Source organism: Podarcis pityusensis (assembly GCF_964106645.2).
Source record: "Podarcis pityusensis genome assembly, chromosome: 2".
Classification (NCBI taxonomy): domain Eukaryota; kingdom Metazoa; phylum Chordata; class Lepidosauria; order Squamata; family Lacertidae; genus Podarcis; species Podarcis pityusensis.
In genome coordinates, this window is record NC_138029.1 from 48,482,413 (window position 1) to 48,503,793 (window position 21,381).

The 21,381-nt window shown below is 40.9% G+C and overlaps 1 protein-coding gene across 10 annotated transcripts in view; it reads left to right on the plus strand.

The window, feature by feature from the left end:
• TENM2 (teneurin transmembrane protein 2) overlaps positions 1–21,381 on the plus strand; it is a 696,995-nt gene that overhangs the window by 307,670 nt on the left and 367,944 nt on the right. The window lies entirely within an intron of this gene.

Sequence of the window (21,381 nt, forward strand, 5' to 3'; positions counted from 1 at the left end):
TGCTTTTGTGGTGACTACATGTAGATAACACATTTAAAAGAAAGTTTGGGCTGTGCAGTGTTTCTCCTGTGGAACTCAGTGACAGTTGTCATATTTATCCATGGAAATTTGTCCTCTTATCTTCGTTTTGTGTAATATATGGAAAGCTAATTAGAACAATAATGAAAATAATACCAATAATATGAGCTGTGATCCTTATAGTTCTTTAAGCATCATTCAGCATATTAAGTGTTTTTAGGGAGGTTTGCCTAGCACATTCATTACATATCGTTAGATGCCAGGCGAAAATGTTGCTCTCTGACCAGGCCTTTGGCTGAGTAACATTCTATGGCCTTTTAAATTTATTTATTTATTGTCAGAGAGGGATTATTGGTTTGTTTGTTTTGTTTTATTATGTATCTTCTGTTCTCATTTTGTATTTTTGTGTTGTAATAGGCCCTGTGATCTTCGGATGAAGGGTAGTATACAAATTTAATAAATAATAATAATAATAGGGAAGTCAAGCATAAATACAGCTCTGCAATTGAAATGAATATGATTTTAGAGTGTTTTCCTTTGGGTGGATGCTGCTGCTTGTGTCAGAGGCACTATGGGTAAGAAGTTCCAAGTCTGAAAATTGTGGAGTTCCTCTAGAAACAAGTACACAGGTAACATTGCTTTTGGAACTGTCTAAGACTATGGCGTATCACCAACTTCGCTGTCTGGTAAGGGTATTAGATCAGCAATTGGAGTCTGGCTAGTTTTGCTATGACTGAAATATGAGGGGCCTAGTTGATATTGGCGTTCTGCTGCCTCTTGAAAACATACCTGTTTTGACAAGCGTTCCCCTGCAGTTGAACTTTCTGACCTAATTGTTTAATTCTTTTAACTCTTTCACTTGATATGCTTTTTAACAGGCTTGGTTTATTGTATATTTTAATTATGGATACATTGAATGTTTCGATGGAAATGTTTTTATGTGTATTTTAATTTTGTGTGGATATTTTATAATTGGTTTTATATTTGTAAACAACTTAGAAGCTATTTTGACATGTAAGTGGTATAAAGTGGTAGTCGTAGCAACAGTAATACATATATGGATAAATAGTATATATTTTATGTTTATATCCCACTTTTATTCCAATGAGCTCAAGATGGAACAATGCTCCTCCTCCTAATTTTATCCTCACAACAACTCTGTGAGGTAGGTTAGGCTGAGAATAGGCCAACATTCTGACAACACACTGGCTCACTACTATTACTAGTAATAGAGGCACATAAATGATTTAACTTGGCATAGGATCATAGACAGGCATCACAATTTTATTTTCTTGGAAGTGATCCCAGATAGATTAATGGAAGTTACTTGCAAGTAAATTGTTTAGGATGACAAAATGCAGCATAATTATCTATATGTCTACTCAGAAATAAGCCCTATTGAGGTCGATGGGGCTTAGTCCTGGAAAAGTATTGGATTGCAACCCAAGACTACAACCCTATGCACTTGGAAACAAGCTCCATTGAACATAGTGGGACTTGTGTCTAGGTAAGCATAACTAAGATTGGGCTGTACACACAATAGTATATCCTTGATTATTTCCTGAAGTCCTTAAAGCGTGTGCACCTGACTTTCAATTTACAATATTGTATTTTCTGTGGTATCCAAAAGGCATGAAGAAGCCTAGTTTATTGTTTTCAAACCTTAAGACACTGAGAAATTCATGGCAAACCTTTAGGGAAGCATCAGATATCATTATTTCCCCTCTTTTATAATCATTGATATAAGGAAAGGACATCAGAAGACTTGGAAACATCATACCAGTGAGCACTGAAAGGCATACATTAGAGAAAGTTACAGATAAGGTAGCAAGACGTTGTGGCGGGGGGGGGGGGAGATTAGAGCTTTAGTGAAAGAGCTTTCTCACTAAAACTGTCTTAATGCTTTGAAATAATGGCTCACACTAATGACTAAAATAATTGTAGAATATCTGGGGTGTTACTGTAATGACCGCAGAACAGCAAATGAATTAATCATTGTTAACGATGATGAATACTAAATTGATGAAGTCTAGCCTTGCCCATTAAATGGTTACTTTGTACCATAAAGATGGGTTTAGAGTAGACTAGGTTTTCCACATCTGTTTCACATGTGAATGCTTGCTAGTTTGTCTTTTAGTTTTAGTTGGGCTCTTCTTGGTTCCTCATGTCTCTTTGAACTAGGGGAATAAAGTGGCCTAAGTAGGACTGACCTGCTATCAGTTGATTCAGTCTTTCACTACTGGAGACCTTCCCTGTTTCAGAAATATTAAACCTTGAAAGTAACTTCCATCTCCCTCCTTTTTCTCCACTAACAAGCACATTAACATGGACTCTACCCTGCTAGTATTTCCAAGATCTAATCTTATATCTTGTTTTATTCTAGTCTGTGCTTTGTTCTTCTCATTGCCTTGGCTGTTCTTCTTCTTCACTTTCCTCCCCCAATTGTTTATTTGTTTAAAATACAAGAACCATTTAATACATCCAGCAGTACATCTAATGGTGTTTGTTTTATCCATTGACTCCAGATGTGAACTTACACATTCAACATTTAAACATATTACTTAATGTAACCCCTCCACTGAGAATATTGAGTGGTTGGTATAACAAGGTCTTGATTTTGGCCTTTAACATAGTTAAAGAAACGGGTCCACATTTCTTGGAAGGTGTCTCTATTCATTATGCCTTTAATTGCCCTCCTTTGTCTGGTAAGACGCTCTGACATTGTTGTATCCCAGATATTATTTTTCCATGTGTTCAGGGGTATCTCAGTCTGTTTTTCCATTGTTGAGCTATTGCTAATTGTATTGTGGTCAATAAGAAGCCTACTAGTTCTCTGTGGTGCAGGCTAGAACCTATGTCTATGTCCAAAGACTTGGAATAAGTCTTTGTAGGACTAAGGTACCCTGGCTGTTTGTTTCTGTGCTGCTATGTGCTGTCTTTTCCAGATTTTAAAAAAATGTCCTTGCCAATCAAATCATTCTTTTACGGGGTTATTTATTTACTTATTTTATATCCCGCTTTTATGGCTACATTATCCAGCTCCTTAAGTCTTTGTAAAATGACTGCTGCAAGAAACTCATCTATAAGTATAGCCAATATATGGAGACCACCTCTGACAACCCCACCCTTATACAGGGTTCATACTGGTGTGGAGAGCCTATAGGTGTACAACTGTACATACATAGATGCTCTGGTGATGTTCCACTCAATATAGGGGTTATGACCAGAGCCATGCAGTTGCAAGAAGGAGCTACTTATTGTGATCACACAGCAACTTCCATAAATTAACTATATATGTAGAAATGGGATTCCTACAGCCTCTAAGTTATGAAGACTCACTTTAAAGATCTTGGCCTCTGTGGTCCTATTCCCTTTTCCCCAGCTCTTTTAGATTTTTTATTATTTCCTTATCCACATAAGCTCAAGCTGAAAGGCATAGTCTAACATTAAGTGATATATTAATTAGTTAATGCATTTGATTCCCTGGTGGTCATCCATCCACACACTGACCATATCTAGTTCTGCTTAACTTCAGCAAGGTGGTGGTCTCATGTGACTTCAGGCTGGACCTTTGGCTACCTACCATGTTTATATGACATATTTGTGGTGGATAGCAGGAGTGCCAGCTTGCCCAGGACTGTGGATGCCATGCAGCATGCATGGCCCTGGCACTGAAATTTGTGGGTGCTTGGGCCCCCAGGCCCCCAGGAAGTTGGCACCTATGGTGGATAACATTTTGCATAATTCACATATTTCATTTGAGAAACTCTAGCTGTTCAATAATAATATATGACCTAGGTAACTACAATTGAATTGAATTGTGTTCACCTAAGGTGTCATTCAGATACCACTTTATTCCATCTTTCTGATCTTCCTTACATCTTAATAATTTTTGTATATTATGTGATATTTCACATGATGTAAAGGCAACTTCTGGAAATCTAGTGGATGTTTAGCAATCATTTCTGTGTTGTTTCCGGACGAAATACAATTTCAACCCCATTAACTCAGAGAATTGTGGGACTTTTGAGCTGTGATTTTCCTGTGATTTTCATGATCACACCACTGCTGCTCATGTGGCAAAATTTGGGGCAGATTCTGAACACATAATTCTTTCCCACTGTTTAAATATTTTGTGACATGGCAGCATATTGATGAAAAAGGAACAGTTGCATATTGCAACAGGTACTGCAGTGTAAAAGGAACATTAAAAATTGGGTCAGAATGTGCTAGCATTGTAACCAGTAAAATAAAGCAGTAAACCCCATATCTGAATGAAGTCTAATATGAAAATTTATTTTTCCTTTCTGCTCACCGCCTTACGAGGATTTTGTACAGCTTGAATGAAACGGAGACAGATCTGTGCCTTAACTCATTACCTGTTTTCCATGTAATTTATTTTTGGAACATTTATCCTAAAAGACGGCTGACCCATGAGTTATCACTACTCTGAAGTCCTTTAGTAAGGTAATTTAATTAACATCCATGTACTTATATCATCTCACTTTTCTTCTCAGAGCAACCAGGTTAACAATTCTAACCTTAATATTTAAGATTTTTTTAGAACCAAAAGTGTGTTTTAACTTTGCTCCGACTACCAACGCTTTAATGAAGAACTTCTGTGTGGCTTTGAAGACTTTCTCCTCTTCTAGGTACCTAAGGAAGCTACAATAAAAGGAATAATTTATATCTGCATTATCTGTTATATTTGAAAACATAAAATGTACATGAAAGGTAATAATATTCCAACATCCCACCTCAAAACGATTGAGAACCACTTTCAACATAGTGGAATGTCCTAAAAGTACATTAGGCTACGACTTCACTGAAGCTAAGCAGATCTGGATCTGGTCTGTGCTTTGATGGGAAATCACCTAGGAACCGTGCACACACCACCTTGAGGGTTTCATGTTTGGACCTATGAGAATCTGGATTCAAAACTGAGTTTGAAGTCATAACATGGATTTTTGACACCATGTAAATCATTTTCCCCAGTAGTGGCTGGAGCTGTAGAACAAACCCATGAAGCTGTCCTCCAACATCTACATCTCTTCAGCTTCCCTGGAGGGGACTAAGGCTGGGGAGCATAGCAGCAAGTAAGCTGTAGTGATGCAAGTTTTGGGAGAGTGGCTGTGCCTCACCACAAATATTTGTGTGTGTTTTTTCCCTTTAAAAATGTTTTTTTTAAAAAAAAAATACAGTGTGTCCCCCCCCTAAAAATGTTTAGGGGCACTCTCATTTTGACTCAAGAAAATCACCATTTTATAGTTAAGATCGGGGAAAATAAATACAGTAAATGGACAAAAGTACAAAGATTCACAAAATGTTTAGGGGTATGCATACCCCTGAGTCCTCCCAGAAAAAAAGCACTGAATATATATGATCTCTTTTACTGAATCTTCCCTGTACTGGGAAAAATGGACACCACACTTGAATAATAATGGGTTATGATTCTTCACATTTGTAATAGGTATTGACAATATTGAAATAACCAGGTGGGTGGAAATGTTTTTCAAAACCATTTTACGTGGGTTTTATAATTAGTTGCTCAAAGTCAGTTAGCTGTAAACAAAGCACTTAAAGAAACCATAGATCTCATATTGACTATATTATTTATATAGCTAACTGGATTTCTACTAGTAGCAATTTTTCTGCCCCAAAATGGTATGAAATAAGTCTGACACATATTTATGTATAAGGTAGAATATTGAATATTAATGACATTTGAGTCAATCCTGTTTTTTTATCATTTCAAATGATGTGTTACTTTGCATAAATTTAAAGATTGTATCAGATGTCTCTTTGACTTGGCCTAAACTGAGTAAACCTTGAAGACATGAATTATCAAAAATCTCTTTGAAATATAGCCTTGCCCATTATGTATATTATGATTTCTGTTTTACTTTGAAACATCTTTCCAGTTGCTCTGCATGAAATTAGAACAGAAGATCACTTATGCATTCAAGTCTATTATGAATTTTCTGATGCTTTGATAAGGCAAGATTTTTGTCTTGTTCTTCTTTATATAGCAATAGGGTTTGATTTGCTGAATGGGACTAGGAGATCTTTGTTGAACCAGTCAAACCCCAGTAGTGTTTCTTATAGAGTTTCTGCTATTTTGTCATTAGCCCTTTTCATACATTCCAAATCCAGCAAAGTTACCACAGGGCAGGAATCAGGAATAGCATCTCTTTGTTGCTGGTTCCGTAACCATTCTCATTTTACAAAATGCAGGGATCAAAAATGAACCATCCTAGGGCACTCAAGCCTGTTTACTGACATGGACCCAGAATAATGCTTTAAAAATAAACATTTTGTATCCTGCATAGAGTTGGTATTATGTTTGTAATAAACTTTCTTATTTCTGTGGCATAGGTTCCCTTTGATAAAATAGTTGCTAGATCTTCTTCAAAAAGGCTTCAGGCCTAGTGTTAGAAAGAAAATCAAAGGTGACCTTGCAACATGACCTCTACTGAAAAAGTGATGGGGAGAGTGAGACCCTGTTTATTTTCTGGACCTCTCAGTGCCTATCAGTATCATCAACCATGATAACTTTTAGGATAGGCTGTTGGGTTGCATGCTGGAAATACTGTGTTGCGGCAGTTCTGGTCTAGTTGCTGGAAACCACACAAGGGGAGCTGCTCTTGTGCTCGAATCCTGCTTGTGGTTTTCCAACAGGCATGTGATTGGCCACTGTGAAAACAGGAGGCTGGACTAGATGGGCCCTTGATTCAGAAAGCTCTACTTATGTTCTGACTTGCATGAATGAGGGATTCCAAAAGGTGGTACTTTGGGATTATTGCTTTATCCCTTGGTTATGGGATGTTATGGGATTCCAAATGGCTTTATTTTATGTCCCATGTTATTTAGCATCTATATGAAACTGCTGGGATACATTATCCAGAATTTGTTGCCAATATGTTCATGACATTTAACTCTGTTACTTATTTTCATCCGTGGATGTTTTGAATCAGTGCTTGGGCGCAGTAATAGGCTAGATGAGAGCCAGTTGACTGAGACATAATTTAGACAAGATGGAGGTACTATTCATGGCAGCTTTTCCTGTGGAGCTGAATGATGTCCAGTCTGTTTTGTAGATTGTAAATTAATTATTTATGAATTAATTAACTATTTTATATTACCATTGTCACACATGTTGTAGAAAGCTGCAAGCTATCCAGCTCTGACAACTACACCAATACTCAACACAGTTGTGACCATTGCTGACCAGTACTGTCTTGTGCAGAAGTGGATTTTGGGGAGTGTGACCTGATTTGGTTGCAGAAGGTGCAAGGTTGCACAGCTGTTATTTAGAATGGAGCGTGACAGGTGGGGGGCACCCATTTTTTGTGTTGCACAGGGCGTCACTGACACTTGAGACTGTCATGAGTCACACTGTTTATAAGCCCTGATGGTGTCATGAGCTTAGGATTGTTGTCAATAAGACATATAACATTCTTTGTGTCTTCTCCCAAGTGGTACCCTCTCCACTATCACTATAGTGGGTGCTACTTTAAAAACACAGATTATTCCTTGGTACTGGGAGATAATAGTCTCTCTAATGCATCTTAGAAAGGGTGGGGTGGGGGAATTATCTTTAACACCTGTATGGCAAATTTTGTGTTTTTCTATTATCTGACAAGTGTCTTTTTAAGCCCTGTTGAAAAGTTCACAGTTTATTACAGGGGTTGACTTGTAGTACACATTAGTCTGCACTCTAGGCAGTCGACATCACCTTGCAGAAGTAGTCTCTAGATGGTTAGCCATGGTCACCATGTAAATGTCAAACTGTTAAAGTATTGCCGAGAAACATAGATTGGTGGCTCCTTTGAGACCAGAATGGATTGCTAGGAAAGTCTCCAAAGAGCACTTGGCTGTCCATCAATGACCACATAACAAAATAAGGTCCCTTTGGTGGATTTTTAAAAAACCAGTATTTTGGCAAAAGTAGCACTCTTTAAGTAGTAAGGACTCTCATTGCTTTATTTAAGTTAATCCCAATGACTCAATCCTATATTGAAAAGCCATTTCAGTGGTAAAGGGGAAGGGGTGTAAAAATAAGCACCCTGCAGCCATCCCATGACAGAGCATGTGATATAGGAAAATTCAAAACCAAATCACAGCACACCACCAAAGCACTGTGTCTTGCCTGAATTGTATTGCTGCAGCACTCTTCCCTCCACCCTAGTGGGGAGCAGTGCCTCACACACAGGGGAGGCATTCTGTGCAGGTAAGCCCTCTGTTGGTAAAGGCCAGACACTCCAACCATTGCTTCCCATTATTGCTGACCAAACACTTTTTGTCTTGCAAGACCACACCCTGGATGCATGAAGAAGAATTAACAGCCTCTGCGCACATGGGGTTTCACTGTAACTTTCAATGGGAGATTGGGACTTATAGTCACAGTCAGGGCAGACCAGTGGCGTAGCGTGGGGGATGCAGGGGGGGCCGGCTGCACCGGGTGCAACATCTGGGGGGGGCGCGCTCGCACTCGAGTGCTAAAATCCACGGGTTAGGGGGCGCAAATTACTTGCCTTGCCCCGGGTGCTGACAACCCACGCTATGCCACTGGGGCAGACTACCCTTCCCTACTGAATGGGAGGCTGAACCATTTGTACTAGCAAAGCACGCAGGTGGCACCACTCCCTTACAAACAGCTACAGCCCTTCCCTGGTTCTGCTGTAGCTGTTTTTAAGCTTCTGACTCTTGTTCCAGCTTCTGACTCTTGTTCCAGCTTCTGACTATAGCTCACTTCTCTCTCTCCCTTTTCCCCTTTCCTCTCCACAGGTCACTTTCCCACAGGTACATGATCCATCCCCTACCCAGTTCTCTGTAAATCAGGAGAGTCAATTCATGACTGGCAACCATGGCCAGGAGTTTCCACCTGCTTGTTTGTGGGATTCCCAGCCAACACAGGGATCCTGCAGGGATGACTGGTTGGCAGTCCTGTTGATATGACTTAATCTCCGCAGGCAGGATCTAGTCTGTTCCAGATGCTGTTCACTAAAGACTGCCAATATGCCATATGTTGTTTCTGAGTTTAATTGGCTCTAAATAGGTATTGAGCGGGGGTAGGGGGAGGGTTGGTGAATTTGGTACAAACTGGGCTCCTCTACTTTTTCTGGTAGTGGACTTTTCAGATTCACAAAGGTTCTGGTAGCTGCCGCAACAATATATGGAGTGATGGATGGATGGATGGGGAGAGAACAGAGAGATGCTTCTAAGCAGGGCCACCCTAGTGGATGAACAGTTGGGTAGTAAGTAAAGTAAGAATTTTTTTATTTATACTCTGCCCTCCCCGGTCAAGGGCGGCTAACATCAAATGGGGTGTCGGGATTATTTCAGTCTTTAATTGCTTGCTGAAAGACTGCCTGAGGTGTGTTTGCTATCCATGCCATTTGGATTCACATGTAGGGGTACTGTGCTGCCTTGTGCAGGCACCATGCATTGGATCCCTCTGTGTCTGTGTGGTATTGTGCTCTGTGTCCTCACCACTGCATGCTGGGATTGGTGCTTCCCCCTCTTGTTGCAGGCTAAGCACATATTAGCTAAGGTAGCGGTTCCACTAGTATCTTCAGCATAATGCAATTATGATATAGGGTTGTCCTGTAAATTAGTAAGCCTTTCATTCTTCTGTGGAATGTGACAAACAGAATGTGATCAAACAGTGGATATGTCTTCTTCCGTGTTATCTTTGATGTGCCCCAATAACCTGTCAGTGATATCACATGTTAACTCACATATTGAAGGGGGGAGGTCTCTTCTTAGATGGATTTCTTGAGCGATTTGTTTCTAAGTATATTTTTCCTTATGACTGAAATCATAAGTTTATGAGAAAATGAATATTTTCTAAGTTAAAAGTGACCATTGCAGCATCAGAAAGGCTGGAAGATAGCAGTGACCCAGAAAAAACGGGGAAGAGGCATTTTCTGTCCTTTGTTTGTAACCAACAAGTAGCATTTTGTGCAGAAAGAAAATTGAGTACTGCTCAGTCTAAGGAAGATAGATAGGACTGACATCTATTGATTTTGTAGTCTCTTTTTTTTGGTGATCCACATTATTGACATTGCTGTTGAGATGTTTCAGAGTTGGTAAAACTCAAAATGTCAGGAAAATATATGCTGTCTCAAGCATGCACAATGTTAAAAGAAAGTGTACTGCAACTCAGAGACCCTGGTGCTCCGTAAAGCAAGGGTATTGAAAGTGATGAACACTTTAGACTCCACTTAGAATGAAACATTTAAAAGCTATGGACTAGCTTTGTGAGTGTTTTAAAAATGACAGAATGTGAGCATTGTGGTTTTAAATCTAAGAAGTATATGCAGTGTGGGGGAGAGGGAGAAGGGGGAGGATACAGTATATATATATCACATTGATCTAGTTTTTTACACAGGTAGAATTGTCAATCTCTCACCTCCCTCCCTCCCTCTCTTCCTCCAAATTTGCCCACTTCCTTAATTCCTTGTTTGTTTCTTCTTTGCTGGTAGGCAGCTGCCATTTCCAGGTAGAAACTATGCAGGGAGGGGATGAGAGGACGAGATTGGATAAATCAGAAAGGAGAAATCAGACAAATCAGATTTTCCCTTTGTGTCTCTTTTGCTGATTGGCTGCAGCCATTTCAGGAATAAACCATTGAAAAAGCGGGGAGATCGGAAAAAATCCCTAATTATAAATGTTTCCATAGGAAATAATGGAAATTTTGGACTCGTTATGTGAACACTCGCCTAACAAATAATTTCCAGGGAATGTTTTGTGTTCAGTAAGTGGGCCCTGCATGTATTAGTAGTAAATAATCACTGAAGCTGTTATTACTCCATTGAAATAAACAGCAGTGCAGTAGCTTGCTAGTAGACATCACTGTTCATGGCTGTAGGGCAGAGCTTTCTAAACTTTTCATGTTGGTGACACACTTTTTAGATATACATCATTTCGCGACACAGTAATTCAGTTTTACTAGCAAACTGGGGGTTAAACTAACCCCTTTCAAGCGCCGGGAGGAGCATGGAGAGTTTTCTCATGACACACCTACACACTGATGTGTCACAACACGCAGTTTGGAAAGCTGTGCATAAGCTTTGGGTGACAATCTTTCAGATGGGGGCACCCCTCAGCACTGTGCCACAATTGTAAGCTGATGACAGCAAGTGTGTTGGGGAGCCTCAGCGGGTCCTTTCTATATCAGTCATTATTCTGTTGGTGAATACTGCTTTGCATAGATGTGCTTTTGATATTGTTTAGTGGCTTCCCTATTCAATGAGGGTTTGATGAACCTGTTCCTGTTCTAATACTGCTCAAAATAGTTAATATATTATTGTGTAATTGTTTTATACCACATTAAGGGCTCTTTTAGGGCAAAAAAGTAGCTTACACATCTTAATAGAAAACAAATAAAGAAGGTTGCCTATCAGCCACCACTTCCTTTCACTAAGGAATCGATTGAACTCAATGAGACTTACTTTAAAATGGGAAGTATAGGACGGCACTGTTAATTAAATCAGCTAAAACATGATACAGTGGTGCCTCGCAAGACGAAATTAATTCGTTCCACGAGTTTTTTCGTCTAGCGAATTTTTCGTCTTGCGAAGCACGAAATCCCATAGGAATGCATTGAAATTCAATTAATGCGTTCCTATGGTCAAAAAATGTCCAAACAAAGCCAAATTTGGTACAACAAGAGTTTATTAAGTGCTCTTTAAAGTCACACATACTGTAAAGAGCATTTCAAAAATTGAAGGAACAATAAATTAAGTTTCTAAACATGACAGAAAAACATTTAAAAATCAACAAAGTGTACAGTACATTTTCTAAGACTCTGGGGGACCACTCAAAGAAGGTTCCTCTTCCACTCTTTGCTTCTTGCTGAAGAACCTGTCCATGGTCTGCTGCTTCATTCGCTTTTTCAGCACCTCCCTGAAAGGCGACATGACCGTCGTATCAAAAGTGTTCGCAAGGTCATGTGCCACGTGCTTGTTAGGGTGGTGCCGCTGTGCAAAAGCCTGCACATCCTTCCACTTCATGCAAATGTCCCTCAGTTCTTTGGAGGACAGCCGTTCCTCAGTTGCTTCCTCCTCTTCCAGCGAGGCCTGCTCCTGCGCAGCCTCTGCCTGCAGTTCGACCAGCTCCTGGGTGGTCAGCTCGTGGTCGTGCTCCTCCACCAGCTCGCAGACGTCCTCTGTGACCTCCAGGCCCATGGTCCTCCCCAAGGCAACAATGTCCTGCACCACTGTTGACTCTGGTGCATCAGAGTCACTTGGTGCCACACAGTCCGGCCACAGGCTGCGCCAAGCGCAATTCAAATTTCTCTGGCTGATCCCGTTCCAGGCCGTGGTGATCATCTTCAAGCAGGTGGCGATGTCGAAGTGGTCCTTCCAGAATTCCCGCAGGGTGATGGTGGTGCAATCAGTCACCTCAAAGCATCACCTGAAAAGCTCCTTGGTGTAGAGTTTTTTGAAATTGGCGATGACTTGCTGATCCATCGGCTGGAGCAGTGGCGTGGTGTTAGGCGGCAGGAACATGATGTTGATGAAGCTGAACTCCTCCAACAAGTCCTCCTCAAGGCCTTTAGGATGAGCAGGAGCATTGTCCATCAGAAGCAAAGCCTTCAGCGGCAGGTCGTTGTCCAGCAGGTACTGTTTGACAGCAGGGCCAAAAGCAAGATTGACCCAGTCCACAAACAGCACATGTGTGACCTAAGCCTTACTGTTGGATCGCCACATGACACTCAGCTGCTCCTTGTCGACCTTGTGTTTCTTGAAGGCCCGTGGGTTCTCCGAGTGGTACACCAGCAGGGGCTTGATCTTCAGGTCGCCGCTTGCGTTGGCACAGAAGAGCAGGGTCAGACGGTCCTTCATGGGCTTGTGGCCAGGCAACTTGGCCTCCTCCTGTGTGATGAAAGTCCTTTTGGGCATCCTCTTCCAAAACAGCCCGGTCTCGTCGCAGTTGAAGACCTGCTGTGGAACGTAGCCCTCCATCTTCACAGCCTCCAGGAACTCCACTGCAAAGTCTTCAGCCGCAGGAACATCAGAACTGGCAGCCTCTCCATGCCTGACCACGCTGTGGATTCCAGATCTTGCCTTGAACCGGTCAAACCAACCTCTGCTTGCCTTGAAGACTTCTGGCTCACCTGAGGTTCCTGGCTGTTCCCGGACGAGGTCTGCGTGCAAGGCCTTGGCCTTCTCACAAATGACGGCCTCAGTCACTGTGTCCCCTGCACGCTGCTTCTCTTCTAACCAGATGAGCAGCAACTTCTCCACCTCCTCCAGAACAGCTGGGCAGTTCTTCACGATCCTGGTGACTCCCTTGGCTGCATCAGTCGCAAGGATCTTCTCCCTCATCTTCAGGATGGTGCCAATGGTCGATGGGTTCCTGCCATACTCCCTGGCGAGGTCTGTCACACGCATTCCACCGTCGTGCTTCCGGATGATCTCCTTCTTCATTTCCAGCGTCACCTTCTCCTTCTTCCTCTCGCCGGCCTCTGCAGCAGCAGTCTTCTTGGGTCCCATGGCAGCACAGCTCCTAACTTCGTAAACTCAGAAAAATAAATAAATCAGTGCTTCACACCCAAAAAATTCAAAAGCACCCATCCACCCACCACACAGAAATTCAAACCCAGAACCAAGTCCTTGAATTCCAAACACCCAACCCAAAATCCAAAAACCCCAAAAAAGGTTTTAAAAGTTTAACTTACGAAATGGCTGCAAATCACCAAAGTCTTCAAAATCCTCAAATGGCTGCAAAAGAAGTTTTGGAAAAGCTTTAAAAATCACCAAAGTCTTCAAAAACCTCAACTGTTCCCCCAGCCACCCACCCACCACACAGAAATTGCAAACCCCTCCCCAACTGTTGCAAACCCCTCCCCAACTGTTCCCCCAGCCACCCACCACACAGAAGTTCAAACCCAGAAAATTTAAAAAAAAAAAAAAACCATGGCCCAATGGTCACAGGAAATCATAAAAATTCAAAAAAACCCACACAAGCTCCCAGATTCTTGCAAACCCCTCCCCAACTGTTCCCCCAGCCACCCACCACACAGAAATTCAAACCCAGAAATTTTTTTTTAAAAAAAAACATGGCCCAATGGTCACAGAAAATCAAAAAAATTCAAAAAAACCCACACAAGCTCCCAGATTCTTGCAAACCCCTCCCCAACTGTTCCCCCAGCCACCCACCACACAGAAATTCAAACCCAGAATTTTTTTTTTTTTTAAAAAAACAACAACATGGCCCAATGGTCACAGAAAATCATAAAAATTCAAAGAAAAACCACACAAGCTCCCAGATTCTTGCAAACCCCTCCTCAACTGTTCCCCCAGCCACCCACCACACAGAAATTCAAACCCAGAATTTTTTTTAAAAAAACAGCAGAGTGCCCCAATGGTCACAAAAAATCATAAAAATGCAGAAAAAAACCACACAAGCTCCCAGATTCTTGCAAACCTCTCCCCAACACCAAGTCCTTGAATTCCAAACACCCCAACCCAAAATCCAAAAACCCCACAAAAAGTTTTAAAAGTTTAACTTACCAAATGGCTGCAAAAGAAGTTTTGGAAAAGCTTCAAAAATCAGCAAAGTCCTCAAAAACCTCAACAAAGGCTACCACACCGCGTGCTATGTGTTGCTCCTCGAAGTCAAGTCGCAACTGCACCTCTTCAAGCAATGCACCCTGGGTTTTAACGGTTTTACGAAAAAGGAAACAAACTTGCAAGACGTTTTCGTCTTGCGAAGCAAGCCCATAGGGAAATTCGTCTTGCGAAGCACCTCAAAAAACGGAAAACCCTTTCGTCTAGCGAGTTTTTCGTCTTGCGAGGCATTCGTCTTGCGGGGCACCACTGTATAGTATTTAGTGGGATATTTAGGTACATATATTGTTGCCAGATAGTAAAGTTGGTTTTACCTTTCGTGTAACGTGAATGTGTTGCATTGCCACATTTTGCTAAATCATGCATAGACTTTGTCATAAAATAAGCCTGCGTAACACCCCCCCCCCAAAAAAAATTAGTCGATATTACAACAGAACCTGAGCACCAAAGCAGATGCAGTTTGTATACATGCAGTGGGAATTGAGGCTCAAGCAAATTAGAACTCATTTTTCAGTGTACTTCCCAGCAGGAGTTCAGTGGGGGGAAAATCCTATTTACTTGCCATAAATGACACTATATTTCTTTCAACAAACCTCTCTGCAAGTTTGTGTGCATTTCCTTTATTAAATGATAAAATCATTTCTAGCTTTAGATTTTAGTGTGCTCCTGCTGGAGGCATTTGATTGTAGAGATCAAGTCTGTGACATTGCCAAGGCAGAGCATTTCTTATCCTTTCTACATTCTTGGAGTCACAGGGAGAGAACAATGACTTTTAAATTATTGTTTTAATGGGTATTTTAAAATCAAACCATAGTGTTTGCCTTCTCCAGACACACTGCAAGACTTTGACATATTTCCCAAAAGATTACACCACAAACAGAAAGCTATACCCTCTCGTGTGCTCCAGAGAGATTGTGCTTCTTTTTTAGCTTTAAAGAAAAGCACTTTCTAGTTGATTTCTAATGCCTAGGAAAGCTGCTGGATTGATAGGAGTTGATAATGAGGTTGTTTATTAAATCAGCAAGCACTTGTAATGTGAGCAGCAAGGGAGAGATCCCAGCTCTTTTCTGGCACAGCTCCCTGGTAGAATGGGTTAGAGGCCACTGCTGCAAGTAGTATGACCAGCATTCATTCACTTCTTGGCTGCCACAGAGGTGTCCAGCAGAGTTGTTGGCCATTTCCCATGGTTTCGTTGGCCCTGCCTGCCTGTGCGATGAGCACTTTTTTCAAAGAGTCAGCAGCTCAGGCAGCACTTCTTAACATACTTACCTGGGAATAAGGCCATTTCAACATGGTAAGGCATACCTCTGAGCAAACATGAAGAGGAATGCTCAGTTAGAAGAGATTCTACTATCGTGTTCAAGAAGTGAGCAGTAGCATGTAAGCAGCAACAGTTGATTAATGCAGTAATGGTTATTCAACTCATGGCAAAGGTTTTTTAGAAGACTTCCATGCTCTGTCTGAATCTGGATGCTAAAGCTTCCCCTACCCCTACCCCAGGCTGCACCAACCCTAAAATAATGTTTCGGGCTGCTTTGAGTTCTTCTCTGATACTGTGATTAGTGTGATTAATTTGCTGAATTAATGTTCTACTTCTCATCTCTTCCTGCAAATAAGTTCATTTTTTTGTATCCAGAGAATAAAAACAAAGAATTTTAAAATGTTGTATTGGAACAACTGCAACTGGAGTAGGGGTTACTTTTTGCACAAATAGACACAATGCAGCCTAATTTTCAACTGTTAATGGATAGTGGTATAGTTTACATCTCAGTATGCAGCATATTTTAATGCCCATAAAGCCATGGTCTTGAATAATCTGAATGAAATACCTACTCATTATTGCAAACCTGTAAAATCATGTACCCAATGCATTTCTTGGCATGGTTGGCCATTAATTCAAAAGCCCAAATGTACCTTAGATTATATCAAGAAAGGATGCAGAATCTGAATCTGAATTAGTTTGTCCAGATTGTTGTCTTCCTAAGCTACAGCCTTTACTTATCTGGGTTAATTTAGACTCATTCAAATTAGTAATATTCTATAAAATTTCTATATTAATTAGTTGTGAATTTACATTACAAATATGCTGAAGTCAGTGAGAATGGAAGTTAGCTGGAGATGGAAACCTTTCAAATGTTCTTATTCAGTAGCTCCAGAATCTTAAAAAAAGAAAAGGCCACTTATAAACAAAAGAACAGGAACATTTTGTTAATTGATTTATTTATATGTGAAATCTAATTATAAGAGCATTTCCTTGAGAATCAGATCTGTTGAAACATATGTATACCTATTTATTAATTGAAGAGGAAAATTTTGCACTGGCAGAATTACTGTGGAATTTAGATTGGCCATATGGAACATATATAAACCCTTCTGCTAATCATTTTCCTTTTTTTCTTAAATAAATACTGGGAATTTTTCACCTCAAGAAGACACTATTTCTGTCTATTTAAATTAAAGTGTTTTTAAAATAAACCCTAAAATATATAGCTCTGCAATGTTTCTCAGGTTTTCTGCTATAATGTATACAAAGTTGCTTGGGTTAAAAAAACTGAGCGTAGCATTCAGAGGTGTGGAATGCATGTCTATTTATGCATTGCTGAAAGAGAAGTTATGTATCACTGAAAAAAAGGATACAATGTCACATATGCTAATATCTCTGTATACAGTATGATCAGTAAGAGGTGACTGACAATGAAAAGGACTCCCTTAGGAGGTTGTGGTCTCCTTCTTTGGAGGTTTTTAAACAGAGTTTGGATCGCCATCTGTAATGGATGCTTTAGTTGAGATTACAGCATTGCAGGGGGTTGACCAGATGACCCTTGGGTTACCTTCCAACTCTATGATTCTATAATTGCATCTTACACAGGGGGATTTGTTCCAAGGCTTCTGCATAGAGACAAAAATGTAAATACTCAAGCACTTGGAACTGCCCCTGCACAAGGTTACCAAGGTTTCCAGAGCCAGTATACTGAAAGGCCTTGCCACTCTCCCAAAGCAACTCAGGAAGCTTAAAAGTTATTTTTTCACCAAATTTTCCTTGTGCAAAAAGAGCTCTCTGCCTTGCATGGGGAGTAAGACCTTCTCCACGCGTTGGCTCCAGAAGCCCCAGGATGCTCTTGTTGGACTGTCTGTGTTCCCACAAAATCTCATGAAAGCATCCCAGACCCAATGTGTGGTGAAGGCCTTCCTCCCCAAGTAAGGCAGAGAGATTTTAAGCTTGCCACCTTGCTTGTATTTAACTTGCAGGAATTCAACCATCTGACCTTCAGCAGTGTGTGGTTGATATCAGGCAAGTTACTTGTGTGTAAACTGCAGTCCTAGGGACGCGGGTGGCGCTGTGGGTTAAACCACAGAGCCTAGGGCTTGCTGATCAGAAGGTCGGCGGTTCGAATCCCTGTGACGGGGTGAGCTCCCGTTGCTCGGTCCCTGCTCCTGCCAACCTAGCAGTTCGAAAGCATGTCAAAGTGCAAGTAGATAAATAGTTACCACTCTGGCGGGAAGGTAAACGGTGTTTCCGTGCGCTGCTCTGGTTCGCCAGAAGCGGCTTAGTCATGCTGGCCACATGACCCGGAAGCTGTACGCTGGCTCCCTTGGCCAATAAAGCGAGATGAGCACCACAACCCCAGAGTCGGCCACGACTGGACCTAATGGTCAGGGGTCCCTTGACCTTTACCTTTAAACTGCAGTCTTACTGTAAAAGCCAACTTATTTAAAAAGGAGAGAGGGAGAAAGAAAGAAAGGTTGGCAGCTTTCTTATTTATCTTGTTTGCTATCATCTGGAATATATTATAACAGCCTAACCTGAAGTTTACAAGGCCATGGGTAGGCTGACTCCATCCATGTATGGTCACAGCTGGTGAACTAGCTGAAGTTGATAAAAGGCATTCTGTACCATAAAGAATCCCCCACCTCCAGTGACAGAGATGGACAAGCATCTAAGCTGCAAGCCTATTCGTTCAGAGAGAGTGCAGCCCCATCCAAATAGAATGACTACCATTTACCCTGGGAGATAAACAGCCCATCAATAGTACTTTCATCTTATCTGAATTAAACTTCAGTTTGTTGACCATCCAGTCCAACAATGTGCACACTGGTGTAGTACCTCTGCTTCATCACCTGAATTAGCGGAAAAATAGAAACAGACCTGAGCTTTGTCTGAATACACATATCATTAATATATTTGGAATGAGGTGCTGTCTGTATTGAGTGTGTCCCTGGTATAATGCCAAAAATGCTACATAAAATTAATTGACATTGTAATCAATAAAATTGTGGCCCATTTTAAACCCAGCTTGTACCCCCCCCAACCATTCCCTGAGGGAGGCATAAACATTTATCATAGGAAAGGTCTGCCAGTTTGTAAGCACATAGACACATGTTTACAGATCTGCCTCAGTTCCAGGCTATGGATTCTTCACAACTAGGGTACTTTCAACAGGTGGAATGTCTCTCTATCTCGCATTTGTGGAAATGCTGTACTTGGTGAAATTTTATCCACCACATAACTGCACTGAGCTTCTGTGAGGGGGGAAAATGTATTATAACCCAATTCACCACTGAAGCATGGTTTGTCAAGGGCTTCTGTAAGCAGAAGGTCAAGGCTTTTACCAGGAAAGGTGGAGAGCTATGTAGAATTGTTAAGTGATTATGTTTTCTGAGTGGATAGACAATTAGATTATTCTTTCTGTGCCAACTGTGCTATGCTGCTGTGTTTTTTTAAATGGAATATAGACAAAGACCTTCTAAACCCAAGGACTTTTTCGATAACTCAGTGGGGTACTATTTTTATAGGATAATTGGTTGAGTAGTAGGTGCCTTTTAAAAATAATGGGTAGAGTCCAGCTAGAAACCTGTTTGTTTATAGAGAAATTTCTACACCCTCTCATTTAGCCTTGCAAAGAAGCTCCAGGTAATGGTCTGCAAGTATTGCTTGTACCTACTGCCACCTCCCAGGGCCTGCATGCTTGGAAAAAGCTCATGACACTATTTCCACCAAAAATAGGTAACACTGTAGTGTTAAGAATAATCAGGAAGATTTTATGACACCACAGCAACTCAGCCAATAATTGGGGAAAGGTGGGGGGAACAACTGACTTTCTCTGAATGTCACACCAACTTAGTAATTGGACATGTCTCAAAGACTGCAGCCATTATTTACTTCATGTTATGTCCCTTTTCAAAAATCTGCAGCTCTTTTAAGAAAGTAACAAAAGTACAGGGTTTTTGTGGCAAATCTATATCTGTGTTCTTTAATTTGATCCCAGATTGTTAATTTCTCTACAACCACAGTGCCCAACTAGGAGGGTGGTGGTGCAAAGAAAGGAGATATTAATCACACACACACGATAGCTGCTATGTTGCACATCTCATTCAAGGGAATGAGTATTTAATGTAATTATCTACTAGCATATGAACTGTTACCTGGTAACATGTGAAATCAATTTGCTGCATTTGCCTAGTCTAAAACACAGGGAAAATTCTCAGAGGCATTGTGTTCCTTTCCCAGCTATCAGTCATGGATATTCATTAATACCATTACAGTTACCTGTGTAGGCTAGCATAGCTTAATGAAAATGTATTTCATTTAAAGGAGACTTCGTAACAGAGATCAAATGGCATAAATCACTTTTGGGAGGCATATGTAGTTGAGATACAGGCTAAAATCTATCCTATTTTACCTTGCATCTTAAATTCCCTTGTGTCATCTTACAGCCCATGTGCTGTTTTAGTGAGGCTCAGCTGTGCAATTTCTACCTTCCTGCAGGCAGTGATTCTTACAAGCAGACAATTACTGGTGTCAGCAAACATGTGGCTACGGTTCACTGTATGATTAGCTCTTAATATTTTGTTAAAGGAATAATTTGAGCACATCAGTGTGATTGGAGATAAACCATTTCTCAAGCGTGTCATGCCAGACTGTTTTAAGATTAAAGAGGTTGGAGTAAAATGTCATTTCCTGGCAGTTTAAATAAAACATTAAAAAATAAACAGGAAACAAAGGTTTAATTGTATCAGGTTGGAGTACCAGAGCCCAGGCCCCCAGATTGTTGTTAGGTAGCTGTGGCTCCTCATCCTTTACCACGACTATTCACTGGTCCTTTGTGATTCAAGGAGGTGTTGGCTACTGCTACACCTCCCAAGTGTTCTCTTATTAGATGGGCAAATAAGATAAAGAATCAACAGCCATAGCCCATATGCACTCACTGATACCTCTCCCTCTGGTATTACACCCACCTGCAAGTGCTGATGGTAGAAATATGTGAACAAGCAAGCATGGGGTAGGTGGGCAGCAGCGGGATCTGGTGTGGGAGTGAGTGTGGGGATAGTCTAGATGTGGCAAGTGGCAAACATAATTGGCAAGGATGTGAAATCACTGCCAGTGGCAGATGATTATCTCTCTGGATTATTGTCTCTGGGAGACAAAGGCTCACATCATGTCAGGTTCTACACAGAAACTTGGATCCAGGCCTAAATTGTCTGTAGGAGTGAAGGAGAAAATTGATTCAGTTCATATATAAAGGTGAACCTACCAAATTCACACTTGCCAAAAACAATATGTGAACCAAACTGCAGCCATCCTTAAAAATTCAGACTTAGCCTGATTTCAGGATGCAAGATTATGTGGTTGTACTTGAGTTTTCCTGTTTGATTCATTTTTACATGTGAACAATATGTATTGTCTTGCTGTATGGCATGAGACTGTCTTGCTGAAGTATTTGTATAAATATATCAGTTTTGAAAATGAATTAACACATTGGGGAGATTTTTTGTTTTGTTAGTG